Raw genomic sequence first — 18,616 nt, 5'->3', positions numbered from 1 at the left:
GTGAGTATATCTCTATCCATACCTTTTGTCATTGCACAGGTATTCCCCTTCAAGTGCACCTACACTCGACTCAATCGAGTTGTCTCCCAAAGATTTTTCTCAAATTCAATCTGATTAAGGCGACTGAAGAAAAGTTTGGGTCTTGGTCATATAGTCTATGTTGCAATGCTAGATGACTGTAGAAAGGTACGAGTCCTGGATGAGTAACGCTAACTACCTTGAATCACTCTATCCTCCTTGTATGTAAGATATTCCAGGTAGGTTCCTTTACCATTTGCATTAGTATTTCCATGCAAGCTGCATTCCAAAATTTTGATATCTCAGTCTGGATTTGTGTCTCAATTCTTTTTGTTGAACATTTCACTCTGGATGTGTATGTTCTTCGATCTTCCTCATTATACCTTAGTCTGGATCTAGGTATTTCAAGCTTCCAAAATTATGACATCTCAGTCTGGACTTGGATGTCTTGATTATTTTTGTTGAACATTTCACTCTAGATGTGAATGTTCTTCGATCTTCATCGGTATACCTTAGTCTGGATCTAGGTATTTCGAGCTTCCAAAATCATGACATCTCAGTCTGGACCCGGATGTCTTGATTATTTTCGTTGAACATTTCACTCTGGATGTGAATTTTCTTCGATCTTCCTCGTTATACCTTAGTCTAGATCTAGGTATTTCAAGTCCCAAACTCTTGACATCTCAGTCTGGATCTAGATGTCTTGATTATTTTCATTTAAACATTTCACTCTAGATGTGAATATCTTTCAATCTTTCTCGTTATACCTTAGTCTGGATCTAGGTATTTCGAGTTCAAAAATTTCACATCTCAGTCTGGATCTGGATGTCTTAATTATTTTCATCTAAACATTTCACTTTGGATGTGAATGTTTTTTCGACCTTTCTCGTTATACCTTAGTCTGGATCTAGGTATTTTGAATTCAAAACTCTTGACATCTTAGTCTGGATTTGGATGTCTTAATTCTTTTCATTGAACATTTCACTTTGGATGTGAATATTTTTCGATCCTTCTCGTTGTACCTTAGTTTTGATCTAGGTATTTCGAGTTTAAAAATCTTGACATCTCAGTCTGGATTTGAATGTCTCAATTCTTTTCATTGAACATTTCACTTTGGATGTGAATCTTCTTCTCAGTCTTGATGTCTCAATTTATTACCTATTAGATTCTTCAAGGAACCTGAGTGAAAACTAGGTACTTGTGGAGTAAATGGGGATTTATCGTATACCTCAAGATGCTCTGCCGCACTGATTGGTAAGTAACTATAGGTACGTTCTTTCCTTTCGCATCATGCATTTGCATTTAACATTTCCATGCATCATATAAATAGCATGTTAAAATGGGATTCATTTTCCAACAAAATAAATCATTTAGTGCATGTGCATGGCCAAAATTTAGATCTCAATTTGTCTTTCAAGGCAATCTTTACGAGCTCACCTTTAAAGAGGGGCAGCTGTTGACACCTAAATTTTGGCGACCTGATTATTCATTTATTGCATTAAAAAATTAGGGGTTAATTTTATTCTTGAAAAAATAATTAATTGCATAGTATATATATTTAGGTGCATTTACACCTTTTTATATTTATTTATTGGACCGGTGGCCGATAGGTTCGAATTAGTGGTTTTGAGCTTGAAATTAATAGACTGGACTAAGCCCACAAAATGAGCAAATTGGTCCAAGCCCTTTTTTTTAATAATTGAAGATTATCTCGTGAAAAATATGAATTTGAAATTTTTCGAGATATAATGAATTTTTTTGAATAGGGCACATGGAAAAGAAAAAATTGCATTCGGCAAAACGAATATTGTGTTTGGAAAAAGAATCTTCGTGGATATCGATTTGGGAAAATTAAAACCCTAATTTGTGGCCTATAATTATGTTGAATGCGTAGGGTTTGAGGGCTTTTTCTCTCGATCGCTTGGTAAAAAATTCAACCCAAAAAGAGAAAAGCTTCCCTTCATTTTTAAGGGTTTTGTGGGAGTAAGGAAGGTTTTGCTTTTGCTGAAGAAAGGAAAAAGAAAGAGGCATCTGCTACAGTTTCTTCTGCTAACAATAGAGAAGACAACAACGTGCAGCAAGAGAGAAGTGACGTGAACAAGGGGAAAAGGGGAAAAAGCCAGGGTGAGAGAGAATAGATAGAGAGGGAAGTGACGGAAAAGCAAAGGGAAAATAAGAACTATTGTTGTTCTTCTTCACAGCTTCCGCTAGTGCTCCTTGTTATCTGCGAGCCAACAGCCGACGTCGCTTCATCGTGCCCCTGCCTCGACGTGCCTTCACTGCTACTGTCCATGCCCCGCTGGTCGCTATCCACAACACTCATAAAGCCTCAGCGTCGCACTATCACGCTGGTCACAGCATCAGCATCACCGCGGTACCAGCAATTAGTGAAGTTGCCGCTGTCTCGTTGCCAGCCGTGATATGCTCGGTTTTTCTCCGCGAATCCATCACTATTCATTGCTCTGCTCGAGCTCCATTGCCGATGCCAGGACTCACGAGCAGTCCTCCATCTCTGACGCCTTCACTTGCTCGCCTGTAGCCACGTCTGCTGTCGCCTCTGTCGGCCTTGTGCCTCCTCGTCGACCTCCTGCACTCACCGTGCTCGCACCACAGCAACCGCTCCACAAGTAGCCCACAAAGCCACCATGCCATCGCCACCCTACACGCCGCATCAGGACCCCCTCTCCGAGTGACGCCCACAACAGCCTTCCGCCGTGCCATCTCCACCAATCTCTGCTGTAGATCCAGTGATCTACTCGCCGCCGGTCTGCCCACCGACATCTTTCCCTTGCTAGAGCTCCAAACCAGTGACCCACCACCACGAGCTTCCAAGCCGTGCGTGGAAGGAAAAAAAGGGAAAAAAATAAGAGAAAATCAAATTAGATAGTTTTTTTATTTACTATATTTTAATTTTTATTGTTTATTAGTATTTTATTTATTTTGTTTTTTTAAGTAAAGTTGTTCCTTGATGTATGATTGAGAGGCTGACAGGAAATAGCCCTTCAAATTAGGGATAGACAGTCTAGTTCTCACTCTCGAAATCCGACTCACAATCTCTTGCAAATTTGACAATTCAATCTCACTCTCGAGATTCAATTAGCGATTTATTTAAAAATTGGCCAACCCGATCTTATGCCCGAGTTATGGTTCGCGGGTTTATGGATATCAATCTTATCTTGTCTGGTTTGCTGTTGTGTTAGTTGAGTCAATTTTATTTTTGTAAAAGGAAAAATCCAAAAAAAAAATTTAGTTAGGATTAGGTTTGTTTTAGAATATTTCTTGTTTTAGGGTTATCTAGAATAGGGATTTTATTTCGATTTTTTTTAAATAAAAAAATGCATTCATTTAGGATGTTAGTTTTTTTTAAATTTTTGAATTGCACGTTTCAATATTTGACAATTTTTAATTATGAATTTCATAAAAGAAAAAGAAAAAAAATAGAATTAGGGCATTCCTTGTACGTCATTGCATATTAGGATGGATTGCATGCTTGCTAAGAAAATTAAAAGAAAAAAAAATCATGTGCACGTCATATAGAATTAGGTTCATGAAATGCCCGTCATCTAGTGATTGTTGCTAAGTCCATTTAATTAGAAATTGCCTGTCATTAGAATTAAGTCATTTAGCTAATTTGAATTGCACATTTAATTATTGCATTTATTTTAATTTCGAAATTCATGGAAAATAAAAAAATTGTCTTAGGATAAATCAATTTCATGCTTTAGGATAGACTACAATTTACTCCCTGTCATGTAGTTTAGGTCATGTTGCCATGTCATATCATTTTATGTTAAATTATAATCATTGCATTGTATATGGATTATATCCTCATTAAAATAAAGTGAAAACAAAAATTGAGTGATTACGTGTTAATTAGAAATTATATCTAGAACCGTTGATGTGAATTATGATCTAACAATGCAGATGCTTTCGTTGCCATTAGGTAAGTCTTGCAATTTATTCATTGTTTTACTTGGATGTTAAATTAGTGGTTTGCACACCTGTATAATCACCTCCATGTTAGGGGAGTGAATTAAAATTAATTCGAGCTGCCTGCAAAATATTTTTTCGAAATAAAAAGATAAAGGTACCGAAAGGGCACTAAGAAAGTCTAGTAAAACCAAGTCCTCGTACCCAATGTCTCTAGTTCATGAAAGTAAAATAGTTCTCCCGTTATTTTACTTAGGTGTCTAATCGATCTACTGTAAACCGATTAGTGGTGACTCACTTTTGCGCGCGAAATATTTAAATCTAAGTCGCGAATTGGTATGGGCTTGGGAGAGCCCAAGCTAAGTGAGGCTTAGTAATCCATTAGCCTAATTTTTGGTGGTACACCTATGGCACCCCGAAATACCTAAGGACACCACAGGTACTTATCGCTCCACCTAATGAACACTAGTTACATCTCTTAGTAGAAGCATCGTAGTTCATAGGCATTTTTTTTTTCGAAAACGATCCCAGCGCAACTTATTAGCGGAAGCATAATTGAATCTCACCATCTCTCCCTCCAATAACCATAATGCAATGCACACCAACTACGCACCATATGAAAAGATAAAGCCGAGCCATTTTTATTTACATATTTTCATGATGGATTTTTCGAGTTAGTACAACCAAAAAGAAAAGCTAAGATTTTTAACTACACTTGGCCACAACCCAAAAGATATCTCGACCCCTATATTCAATCACGTGTCATCCTCCATCTACCAGCGTCGGCTACCCTAAAAAAGAAACGTTAGCTCTCTACTCCTCACACAACCATCACACCCATCCTGGCGCGTCGGGCGGTGGTGGCGGCAACATTCCCTTAAACACTCCATCTCGGTGGACGTGGACCGAAAAAAACTCATGAATGATTGGGCCCCCAGCTAGGCCCACATCGTACATGACCAGCACGCGAACTTGCACAAACGTCAAACCAGGGATGGTAACGCAATCAATCTCCGAACACTCTACCTCCACGTCAGATAGGAGGCCATCGAAGGTACCCCCAAGTGACTGGAGGGAGTGGCATCTTCCTAATTTGAAATGTTGGTCCTTGAAGGGGTGAGTATAGCCACTTAGTAGGTAAAAGATCCAATAAACTACTCAATGCATCACACAATACAATCATAACAATCATAGCATAGTACATATCATTCATGCATCCAAGCATAGCTTACCTTGAAGCCATGTATATGTCATCATACCATATGTACATACATCCTCATGTACTCATCACCATCATGTCATACATATACCATGCCTCATGTACACATACCATCGTGCCATAGGTGCACATACAACCATGCACTCATCATCATAATGTCATACATATACCATCATGCCATAGGTGCACATACAACCATGCACTAATCATCATCATGTCATACATGTACCATCATGCCATAGGTGCACATACAACCATGCACTCATCATCATCATATCATACAGCCATGCATATGTCATCATACCATATGTGCATGATTCAATTTCCACTTTTTTATTTTTCAATTTGATCACCACATCTTTCTTTCTTGGGATTAGTAATTGCATCCCACGTTCTATCACTCGCACCCCAACCTCGCATTGCGAGAAACCTCCGGCACACACCACTGAGCATCCGGCACCCCCACATTCCGGGCATCTCATATCCCAACTGGCATCCCGAGGAATTCCCCGGGCACAAACCTTCGAGGCTTCTGGCACCCAACCATTCCGGGCATCTTGAAACTCCCGAGGACATCTGGGCATGTATCTCAATACAACCAAGCATCCGGCACCCCCCATCCCAGGCATCTTGAAACTCTCAGGGCATTGTCGACTCTCCTCCAACAGTCTCCTCATTCATCATAATTCATATTCACCAAATTTTATCTCACAATCAACGTGGCACATGATGTAATGGCAATAAGGTCAAATACAACATTTGATTTTATAAGCAATTCCATATATCATCTCAAGCACAGCAGGATTCAATCACCTCAATCAATATAATTTATGGGGCTCATCCAAAATAGATTAATCATAAATTACAGCATTTGAAATTCGCTCTATCCAACTTGCATAGTTTTAGAAAATAGTTCCATTAAATACCCAAATGACCTTTAAAAATTATGCAATTCGAACATGTGATAGTAAAGACATAATGGAAAATATTTCATGAAGGACACTGCACCAAAAGACCCTCATATCATGTGGTATAAACCGAACATCACAGCACCATTATCATAACCACTTAACTTGCACAGTTTTCAAAATATTTTCAGTTAAATAGGCAAGTGAACTTCAAAAATTATGAAATTTAAATATGTTGCAGGGAAAACATAAAGAAAGATACTTCATGCAGAAAACTTTGCCGAAATAATTTTATGAAAAATGATATGTTCCACACATTGAAACTGACTAAGTCCGAACGCATCAGATTACATGGTTTTTGAAATATTTCCGATTAAATACTCTAATGACCTTCAAAAATTAATAAATTAGACTATGCGGTAGTTAAGACCCTAAAGTAGATTTTTCATGAAGGAATCAAAGTCAGATTCATCCTAGATAATTAAATATAGGTGGTTAAAACTTCTGTTCCTAGTACCGAAATTTCCGGATTCAATACCCTCCGAAAAACCACAATTTCACCTACCTATTCCTGTTGCTTTTCTATAAATTTTTGATATGTTCAACCTCAAGATGTCCTTTACAACTTTTGTTAAGAGATCAAGGTGATATTTTCACAAGAAGTTTACTTTACAGACCATGAAACCACTGAAGGTCGGCACAACGAATTCCAGATCTAGTCTCTCCGACAAATGAAGATTTCACCTACTTATACTTGTTTTTTTTTGTCTAAAATTTGAGTATGTTATATTTCAAGATGTACTTAACAACTTTTATGCATAAGTCACGGTCAAAATCCAACTCAAACAACACATGCAAGCCAATAGAACATTCAAGGTCAAACTATTTTCTCAAGAACAGTTTTCTGGTATCAAACTTCCCTCTTAGAACTTCGACTTTTAACACCCTAAACATCCGAAATCTATCACCATTCAAGCACACATGCTAGACACAACATGCAAGAGCAGATTAAGAATCCCAACTTGCCTCTAGACCGAGCTAGCAACGAGCACACAGTGATGAACGACGGATGCACGGCAGACAGTCGACGGACAGCTCTCCTCCTTTCCTCTTCTCTTCTCCCTTTCTTCATTTCTTCTCTTCCTCTCCTCTCTTTCTCTCTTCGGACGAACCCCTCTCTCTCTCCCCCTCATTCTCACTTAAACCAGCCATCATTTCTCCAAATTTTCTTCCCCTCAATGATGAGCAATCATTGGCAATGCATGGGAGACACTTGGCACACTTCAAAGGACAAGTGGGGGAGGGCATGCAACCGGTCTCTTCCCCTCCCATTCGTACGGTCAACAGCCCCTCATGGGCTTATGGGCCGGCCAGCTTGGTCCATCTTAGGCCCATCCCTCTTGGGCCTAAGACCCAAGCTTAATTATCTTAAGATCAACCCTTTTAAAAACTACTTAAATCCCTATTAAATTAAAGTACTAAATTACAAATTAAGATAACTATACACTTGAAATTATAATTCCGTAAGTTCCAATTTATCATACACACATGGCCAAAGATAAAGCTTCCTTTCCCAAAATTCATCCATTAAAGACTTGGCCATACATCTCATCGCAACTCATGGACTAGGAGGCTACAGAATACAATAGCGGTACTTCTATCACCTATCCATAGCTCATGGCATATTTAGGAATTTTTATGAAATTTTAGGATGCCACAACACTCGAAATTTGGTCACAACAATGATCCTTCTTAGTATTAAGCAGTCTATTTGGGGTGTTTATGGCTTTAAGCTTTCAATGCAACACAAATTCATGATAGGACTGATATTCATAAACCACCTTCTGCTTGGGTCTTGATCTATGTTGAGTTAGGAGCTATTACCTACAACTTGCTAGAAAGTTTTAGCCAATATACTCATGCTTATTTGGTTGAGATTGTAACAATATCCCGCTTGCCTCTAGGTTTGCATTCTCAGTAGTGACCTTTGGAGCAAATCTTGTTAGTTCTTTAAATTCATCATACACTATGTCATTGTATTTGAAATTACCTTCTTATGTGGCATTCTTCCTGAGCTCACTTAGGTTCCTTGGTCTAACTGGAAATCCTGCACTTCAATCAATGTATACCTTGTATGGATCATCTTCTCCCTCTTTGCTACTGTTGTACATGTAAACAAAATTTTTAAGCAATTTTTGTGTGACATTGTGAAGCTCTATTGGAGGTTAGTTAATTTCATGCTTTGATCCTCCAAGCACGTGCCCATCCCTCCTTGGTCGATTAATAGCAATGTCTCAAGATGCATTGCCGACCCATTCGATTTAATATATGCATGCAGAAGTAAATATAAATCCCCAGACAATAACACAATGGGATAGGAAAGTAGGGCCATTTTTTCACAAAATACATTTTTATAAACACACAGGTTTATACACTGAAGCCTACAAAAAGGGATCGGCTTTTAACAAAAGAGAATTATCCTATGACTAACTAGTCTGACAAGTTCGCCGGATCTTCGGGCTTCACCTCCTAAACCCCGGGCTTCGGTCCTCCACAACCATCACTTACAGACCTGAAAATGGTTATACAATAATCAGTGAGACAATGTCTCAGTGAGTTCTACTTTCTAAGACTTGATTATGAATAAAATATGCTTTAAGGGCTGCTTAAGCACACACGGACATCAGAAAACTTACCTTGGCCTTAGTTCCTTCCTGCAAGCCAGTTCAATTCGTAATTACTGACAATCTTAACACCCAATCAATTCAACCAATCGGATCGACTCTGCGATCAATCGACTTAGTGAATTACATGTCACTGAAACCATCACACAAGCATTCCAACTATTAATTCTTAACTCTTGATCACAGCCCTACAAGCATAATTTGGGTTAAGTGGTCATCATGGCCCCACTGGCAATTTTAGACTTAGTGAAATCAACCACTCATGTGAAAGCTAGTCTATCAGGTGAAGCCATTAAGAGATTCTAATGCATCAGACTCGAGAATTTGACCAAGAAGCGACCTTTCGACCAAGCTAATCTGTAAGGGTCATTACGACACAGTTAAAAATCGATTAGAGACTGGAGATAGGTTGACTCGATAAAGGCATGTGATCAAGGGTGGGTGATTCCACCAGGTCGCACAATCCTTGTCGATCCGACTTTTCTGTCGATTGGGTACCCTGTGTTTGTATTTGAAACCTTGAGATTACCTCGACAACCGAGAGTCGCCAATGTGTCAAAGATGTACATTATGGCTTGAATTGATCAACCACAGGTTAAATGCATGAAAATTTCTAAAAGCTACTCGGTAGATCAGGACACGCTAATATCGTGCCAGAGTGAAATTAATCGTGAAATTGAAAGCAAATTCAGAAATTGGAAGTCCTTGTGTGTCACAAACCATTTTAGGATCATTGACTCATCTTCGGAAGATTTTTCATGCAATTAGAGTTTTTCAACAAATTAATCAAAGAATGGCTAATTTGGCCCGAGAAATTAGTAGGCTCGCCTTTAGTCGTGCTTTTGAGACTTAAGTTGGTTCTATGGACTAGTGAATATGTGAATTGAAGTGTAGTGACATTGGTTTAATTTTATGGACTTCAATTTGGTTCAATTAAAAGAGAATTGAATGAAATTGATACAAGATTTCATACCACGTCGGAAAAAGAAATTGGACCCATTGAAGATAGTTGTGGAAGCTTGGTGTTAGTGGAAGATGACCTCATGTGAGGTGTGAGGTCATGGTGGGCCATGTTTGTGGGGCCACAGAGAGAGAGAGAGAACCGGCTCCTCCCCGCTTTCTCCTTCTCTCTCGTCGTTGCTCCTCTCTCCCCCATCTCTTTTGGTCGTGCGAAGAACCCAGCAAATCGAAGAAGCCGCGAAGCAGCAACCAGCAGCACCGTCCGTCGTCGTTCATCCCAGCTGAAGGCCGTTGCTACTCGCCACTGCTTCACATGCCTCCGTTTCCTTCTCCCTCTCTCGTCGAAGCCTCTCTCCTCCATCCCCTTGCTGTTCAACGCCCCTGCAAGCTGAAGACTAGCGAAGCCAGCTCGCCATTGAGGCCTCACTGCCGCACACCACAGCCGGAGTCACCACCACTTCTCGCCGTTGCCTCACCGCTGCTCCGTTTTCTTCTCCATCTCGCTGGCTCCTATGTTCTAGCAGCCATTCCAGCTCTGGGGAAGCTCAGCCGAAGTTGTCCAACCCACCTCCAGCCACCGCGAGACCTCGTCGTTGGTTGCACGGCACCGTTGCAGCTCCTCTGCCCATTCCCGGCCCCAACCAGCCCTGGATCTGCCCTTTCTCGGCCCCAATCAACAGTTGGAAAAATGGGTTTCTCAACGAAGGTTTGGCCCGTTTTGATCGGCTTCCTGACCCCGAAAGCTAGGCCCACCTTGGAGACTATCGACCCTCGCGTTATCCCCATCGTTTTGAGCCGTTCAGCTCGTTAATTGGGTGAGTTTATCCTCTAGTCATCGTTTAGTAAGTTAATGACGCTTAAGGGGTGTTTATATTAGTCTAATTAAGTTTAGGTGGTTAAATTAGATTATTTTAATGTAAATTAGATTAGTTATATGATTAGTTTAGTGGATGTTTAATTAGGGCTAATTGTATGTTTAAATTAGTGTAATATAGTTTAAGCCATAATTAATTATTTTTAATTAATAAATTATTTCGAATTTTATAAATATTATTTTATTAAATTATATTATTATAATATAATATTTAATTATTTAATTTTTGGAATTAAATTTAATTATTTAATCATTTCGAAAATTTTGCCGGGATGGCCGGTCGTTAGAATTTCGCGCTGATCGCAGCAGTGTGGTTGGTTTGTGCTAATTGTATGTTAAATTGAGAAATTGAGTGGAAATGATGATTATGGTTAATTATTCCAAAGTGTGGAATTGAATGAAATTGGAGAAGTTTTGGTATTTAATTTGAAAATACCTTGTGTCGGCTTTTGGCACCGTAATTGGTTTGTATGACCAGTTTGTATTGTGGATCTAAATGAATTGTTTATCTAGTTCTCTGGTTTATTATTGGTTATGCAATTTTGGCGAGTAAATATTTAATTATATATTATATCAGCTACAGCTTTGGTGAGCTATTATTCCAATATACCCATTGGACAACTCTATATCTAGAAGATTTGGTAGTCGTTGAGTGACAAAGGTAAAATCCCAAATTGATTCCGATCGCTCATACAAACGAAATCTTGGTTTCCATAAGTAAAGCTTCTTCGTATAGAAAGATCTTGTCTTCAAGATCCAATTGTCAATCAATTAGATTGAGTCAATCAAATCAATCTTGATGTGGAATCCAAACCAGATCACTAGCGGTTATATGATTGGGCTTGAGTTAGGTTCCGACGAATCTAGATGTAAAGTCTGAGAGCAATAGACTTTATAATCTGAGTCTGAGTGCGATAGACTTTGCAATCTGAATCTGAACATATTCTACTTCTGAACAGATTTAGCTTTAAGGTCTATACCCAGTTCAGCTTCAGCATAGAGTCTGTCTTCTGGTTCATCATTCACGTTCAGTCTGGAATTTGTTAGAGTGAGCAGACTTCTGATGTAGAACAGACTTTGACACTAAAGTCTGGCAGTATTCAGACTTTGACACAGAAGTCTGGAAATCTTCAAAATATACTCTGGACATGCGTTACGTTCAGTCTTCTTATCGTCTTCACACTTTGACAATATCCTTTACATGTTCTATCATCTGCATGGTCTATTACTTAACCATTAAACATGTTAGTAGCCTTTGATTTATTTTGTCATCTTCAAAACATCATAAGGGATTTCCCTAACAATCTCCCCCTTTTTGATGATGACAAAACAATCTCTGAATATGCAGATTTGTAAACATGCTTTTAAAGATATTAATTTAAATCAAATGATATCAGAAGATAGCAAATAGATTGAGCATAACAATATATAGAAAAATAATCACAGCTCAATATTATGCCATAGATAATATCAACCAATCAACACATATGCATATTCATATCTTCTCCCCCTTTTTGTCATAATCAAAAAGCGATAATAATGGATTCACGTAGAGAATATAAAATGATAACAAATGTGTTTTGCGTGAATCACAATTTCCAAAAATCAGTTTTTATAAAGTAAATCGAATATTGAAGATATGCAATATAGCTCACTTCGATCATATATATAACAGCAAATATCCAATGAAAATCACGGATGCATCATAAAATTCACGTACCCTTTTTGTCATAATAAACTGATAATATCAATAAAAGATTTGTTAATGACAAAAGGTAATAAAAGATGCACTAACCGGATTTTCTAGAACAAATTCTGACACATTTACCTTTCCTTCAATTCATAATAAGATCACGATCAATCCAAAAAGATTTTTCCATAATTGATCAAAGCTCCCCCTCAATTTGTTGCCTTTTTGAGATGATCATGATTCTTTTCCTTTCTTTTAGATTCACGTTCTCCCCCTATGATCATGACAATATTTGCAATAGAAACAATTGTTGCTTGTTGAACAGAATTTTTTTTTTTTTTTCAGTATTTCCTTTGTAGCAACTACATTTGCAACGATCACTTGCATTTTGAAATTCGAGGCAAAAATTTATTTTCTTCAATTAAGTCTTTCTCGAATTCAACCTGCATCAACTTAACAAACTTTTGTACGATGCATAAGGGATTTCTTCAATAAGCAAAAATTTTGCACAAGGAATGGAATCTTTAAACTTCCAAAAGATAGTATAGAATCTCCATGATTTTCTGATTGAGTTTTCCAAAATTCATATGGAAGATTCTTTTGTGACCTGCAAATTCTTATATAATAGATAATCATCTTTGCAAAAATGTCACGTAATATTTTTCTTTGATTTGCAGATCAAACTTGCTAGATATAATATATCTTTTAAGAATATAGCAAGAATATCCATAAATATGCAATAATATCTTTCAAGATCAAAGAGATTTCCTTGAGCATAAATTTCAGATATGCATTTTGCAAAAGGAAAATAGATATTTCTGTCACATGCCAAAAATGCAATACCTTATAATTATAACAAAATATATTCACAATATAATAAACAATCATCCAAAATTATGATAAATACATGTAGAGATTTGCAAGGCGGGATGAAAAATTTCTCTTACCCGAGGTATATATTTGCAATATACCATTGAAAAAATCATTACCAACTGTCGCATGAGATACATTTTTGATTGCATCTTGATTTGCATAAATTTGTGATCGTTCTTCCCTCAAAGAATTTCTTGCAATCAACTCATTTCCCTTTTTGGTATCCATCAATTTGGATCCTTCCTTGACGTTAGAGTAAAATAGAAAATCTCCATAATCAAATATTCTTTCTTAATTCATCGTAACAAAGTATTCAAAGAAAGAATATTATGCACAATGATATTTTGAAAAATAAATTCTCACTTAGTCAAAGCACAATAAAATCAGGGAGAATGAAATCTTTGAATATCTAAGAATATCTTGCATCATCACGTAAAACAAATTTTCACTTTGCAAAATATGATTAAATCTGAAGTATAAAATTAGACAAAATAATCTGAATTATCTCAAATAATCACACGTACTAAATCAAATCTCAACTCACAAATCACAAAAACAAATCATACGATTCTTTCTTCCATAAAGCAAAATATGATCATTATAAAATCTCAATCAACCAAGGATATATCGAATATGAGAATTATTGCCCAAATCAAATTGAGAATAAAAAAAAATTTCTTACCAAACTCTCTTTCTTCTCTTCCTTTATTTCCTGCAAAAATAACTCATCTTTTCTTTGGTACCCATTTTTTCTTGGGTCCATGAGAGTTAGCAAAATATGCTGCTTTTATCCAATCTTTCTTAATAGGTCTCCAGACTTTAGGACAATCTTTCAAAAAGTGTTCCAAATCTTCACAATTTGAACACTTGAGGGCATTTTGACCAACAGGTTTTACAAACACTTTTTGAAAATGATTTTTGTAAAATGCCTTTGGAGATCTTTGTTTAAGTCTCTCATTGACTTTAGGAAAATCAATTAGAGAATCATTTTCCTTATTGAAACCAAGTCCCGACTTATTATAGTAAGGTACTTGTATAGAAAGGATATGCTCTAATGTTTTTGAACCATTTGAAAATCTTGTCGAAATATTTGAAAATTCTTTCTTCAAAGAATCATTTTCTTTGACAAGTAAATCTTGACTTTCCTTTGTTTGTAGAAAATCTTTTTGCAAAATTTCAAAATTTTCTTTTTGAGAAAGATCATGTTGCCTAAGTCGTGAATTCTCCTTTTTAAGTTCGGAGATCCTTTTAAGAGAAGATTTGAGATTTAAGCAAAGCTCATTTATATACTTTGAAACTTTGAGAGGAATTTTTGAATGACTTACCTCGATTTCCTCATCGAATTCTGAGTCTGTGTCTGAATCAGACTCTGATTCTGAGTCTGTGTCTGAGTCAGACTCAGATTCTGAATGTGCCATCAAGCATATATTTTCTTGCTCATCATCTTCTTTCATGATTCTTTTCTGGCCATTATGCTTGTATTGACTTCTTCCTTCGAATTTCCTTCCTTTTCTACTCAGCTTTTTGAATTTCTTGACCATAAAGGCAAGTTCTTCGTCGTCCATGTTATTTTCCGAGTCTGTTTCATCAAAAACAGCATTAGATATTAAAGAAATGGACTTCTTACCTTCGGGATCTTCATCGTTGAGTTGTTCCACTTCATAGGATTGAAGAGTGCCGATCAATTCATCAACGGAGAGTGGCATAATCCTCTGAGTCTCCTGGATTGAGGTCTTGACATGGTTCCAATCTTTTGAGAGACCTCGCAAGAGTTTGTTGACCTTCATTGGAGAACAAATAGGCTGACCTTGATATGCTAAACCATTTACAATTTCTGTAAAACGGCTAAACATATCTCCAATTGACTCTCCTTGCTTCATCTTGAAGGATTCATATTTGCCCAGCAGAAAGTTTACTTTTGTCTCTTTTACATGATCGGTCCCTTCATATGTAACATGAAGTCTATCCCAAACTTCTTTTGCTGTTTCACATGAAGAGATTCTATTATATTCAGCAGGAGACAATGCACAATATAAAGAATAAATGGCTTTTGCATCAAGCGCTTCTCTTTTGGACATCTCCATCCGAGACATAAGAGCGGGGGGTTTGGTTTCTTTGTCTTTGCCATTCTTATTTGATGTAGACGCAGCAGTGGGATTGATTCCTCTTTCCACAACATCCCATTGCAAGGGATCTCTGGATCTTATGAATGCTTTCATTTTGTTCTTCCACACATTGTATTCTTTTCCATCAAAATATGGTGGCCTTGTGTTGCTTTGTCATTCCAAAAGTCCTGGTGCCAAGATACTAGCCATAAAAGATCTTTAGCTCAAAAATAAAAACACTTTTATAAACCGAGCACTTGGCTTTGATACCAATTGAGAGTGCTAGTATGAACACCTAGAGGGGGGTGAATAGGTGTTTAAGATAAATCTTGGCAAATATATGCGTAATAAAATAAACTTCAAACAAAGGAGTTAAGGAAGAGAATAAGAAGACAAGATTTATAGTGGTTCGGTTTAATCCAAGCCTACGTCCACTCTCCCACGCTAACAGCCTTCTTGGCTGGATTCCACTATGCAATCAACAAGAGATTATAACTTCGAGTGCAAGCACTTAGTAGATCACACTATCTCACTAAGTCACTCTTTTGGTATTTCTCTCACGATCACAAACGTTTAAGCTCTTAAGAGACAAGTATATGATCGAAGGTCGCTCAGACTTTGAAATTATAAATTCTACGCTCTATCTCTTACTTGCTCATCGGTCCTTCATCTCCTTAAATACTTCTCCACTTCCAAACTAGCCGTTGGACAGTATCCCAGAGAATCGTCTTCCAATATACCCATTGGATAGCTCTGTATCTAGAAGATTTGGTAGCCATTGAGTGACAAAGGTAAAATCCCAAATTGATTCCAATCACCCATACAAACGAAATCTTGGTTTCCATAAGTAAAGCTTCTTCGTATAGAAAGATCTTGTCTTCAAGATCCAATTATCAATCAATTAGATTGAGTCAATCAAATCAATCTTGATGTGGAATCCAAACCAGATCACTAGATGTTATATGATTGGGCTTGAGTTACGTTCTGACGAATCTGGATGTAAAGTCTGAGAGCAATAGACTTTACAATTTGAGTCTGAGTGCGATAGACTTTGCAATCTGAATTTGAACATATTCTACTTCTGAACAGATTTAGCTTTAAGGTCTGTACCCAGTTCAGCTTCAACGTAGAGTCTGTCTTCTGGTTCATCATTCACGTTCAGTCTGGAATTTGTTAGAGTGAGCAGACTTCTGATGTAGAACAGACTTTGACACTAAAGTCTGGCAGTCTTCAGACTTTGACACAGAAGTTTGGAAATCTTCAAAATATACTTTGGACATGCGTTACGTTCAGTCTTCTGATCGTCTTCACACTTTGACAATATCCTTTACATGTTCTATCATCTGCATGGTCTATTACTTAACCATTAAACATGTTAGTAGCCTTTGATTTATTTTGTCATCTTTAAAACATCATAAGGGATTTCCTTAACAATTGAAAATTGAATTATATTGACGTGCAAAAAAGGACTGAGGTGAGGTAAGTCTTCTATCCTATTTGTGTGGCTAGAGCGCCTTGAGGCGTATTTTCTTCCTAATTGGGTCTTAGAGGGTAGGACTCGCAGAAACATTACCTCACCCCGTTATGGGATAATATTTTCAGGTCCTTAGATGGCGGTCATGGAGGACTCGAAGCCATGGACATTTGTGGAGGTGGAGAGCGAAGAATCGGCGAACGTGTCTAACTAGTTGGTCATAGGACAGTTCTTTTTTTGTTGGGCCTGTCTATTTTGTAGACAATTCAGTGTTGTATATAAATTTATGTGTTTATAAGAAAGCTTGTTTGGTTGTGATTCATTCCTACTTTTTCTATCACAAGTTAAATGTTGTCAGGGGATTTGTTTCACTTCCGCATGCGTAATAAAAATGAATGGGTCGACGATGTGTCTTGGGAAGTCACATAATTTTATCGGCTAGAGTAGGATGTTCACACGCTTGAGGTTCGGGGCGTGACAAGAATCATGTCCCCACTCAGCATAACCATACTCTAGTAGTTCTCTTGATTTAGTTCACAGTCTCACACGACAATTTCTTAATCGATTACCCAAGTTGTCCATTTTTGGAATAATGAATCATAATCACTACTCGCACTCAAATTTCACAATCTAGTATTCAATTAAATAAATAGAAAGCACCACTGCAATCAGTACAAAATTCCGGTCACTAGCTATCCTGGTTTAATTTACGAAAAATAAATAAATAATTAATTAATTAATTACGAAAAATAATAAAATAATGCCAATAAATACCAAAAACGCATACTTAGGCCCTTAAAGCCTAATTATATGCTGGAACGGGTCTGGAAAATTCCGAGACTTATTAAATAAATAATAGAGTCTATCTACTCGCTAATTACATAAAGCTAACCACCTAACATGCATCGGTAATTAACTAAATTCACTAATCTAATCTAATCTAACCACCTAATCCATATTAACCTAAACTAATCAGCCCCTGAGCATAATTAACCTACTAAGCGATGATTAGTAAGTTAAACTCACTTGTTAAGTAGTCCAAGCAGTTCAAAACGTCGGGGACGCAACGGAGCTCGATTTTCTCCAAAGTGGACCTAACTTTCGAGACTCGGAACCACCTCAAAATAGGCCAAACCTCTTGCCGGAAATCCACTTTTCCGGCTGCTGATTGAGGTCAGTTGAAGGTTGATCCGGAGGCTGCACATCGAGGCAAGGGCCGGTGGCGAGCAAGCGGGGCTCAGTGGGCGTCCAGCAGGGTTCACAGCAGCTTGAGCTGGCTGAAAGGCTTGCTGGACACACGGACAAAAGTGGACGGAGATAGCTGGGCATCGGTGTTATGCGAGCAAGGCGAGGCGACAACGTGTAGTGGTGGCGACTTCCGCTATGGCATGCAACGGTGAGGCTTCAACGGCAAGCTGGCTTCGCTAGTCTTCGACTTGCTAGGGCATCAAATGGCAAGAAAGGATGGAGGAGGAGAAGCTACAACGAGAGAGAGAGGAAGGAGAGAGGAAGGGACCAGTCTTGGCAAGGGGGCCACCAATGGCTTCCAACCTCATCCTCTTTTCCCCTTGTGGTCTCCACCATCTCTCAGCTAGCTTGCATAGAAATTTCCAACACAAAATCCTTCTAGAAACCTTTTTATATGGTCCATAAGTGTGACATTCTAATTTTCCAATTCTGTTTTCAATTGAATGAGTCGGGTATTTCATTGACGCACCTATAGCTTTTTTCTCTAAATTGACCATTCACGAGTTAACTAGTCTATTGGGAAAGCCATTAAGGAATATAAACGCAATTGACTTGAGAATTTGACCATAACCGACTGCTCGACCGTGCTAATCTACAAGGGTCAATACGGCACTATCAAAATCAAATAGAGAT

This window comes from Eucalyptus grandis, chromosome 2 (assembly GCF_016545825.1).
Source record: "Eucalyptus grandis isolate ANBG69807.140 chromosome 2, ASM1654582v1, whole genome shotgun sequence".
Lineage (NCBI taxonomy): Eukaryota > Viridiplantae > Streptophyta > Magnoliopsida > Myrtales > Myrtaceae > Eucalyptus > Eucalyptus grandis.
This window is presented reverse-complemented; position numbering follows the sequence as displayed.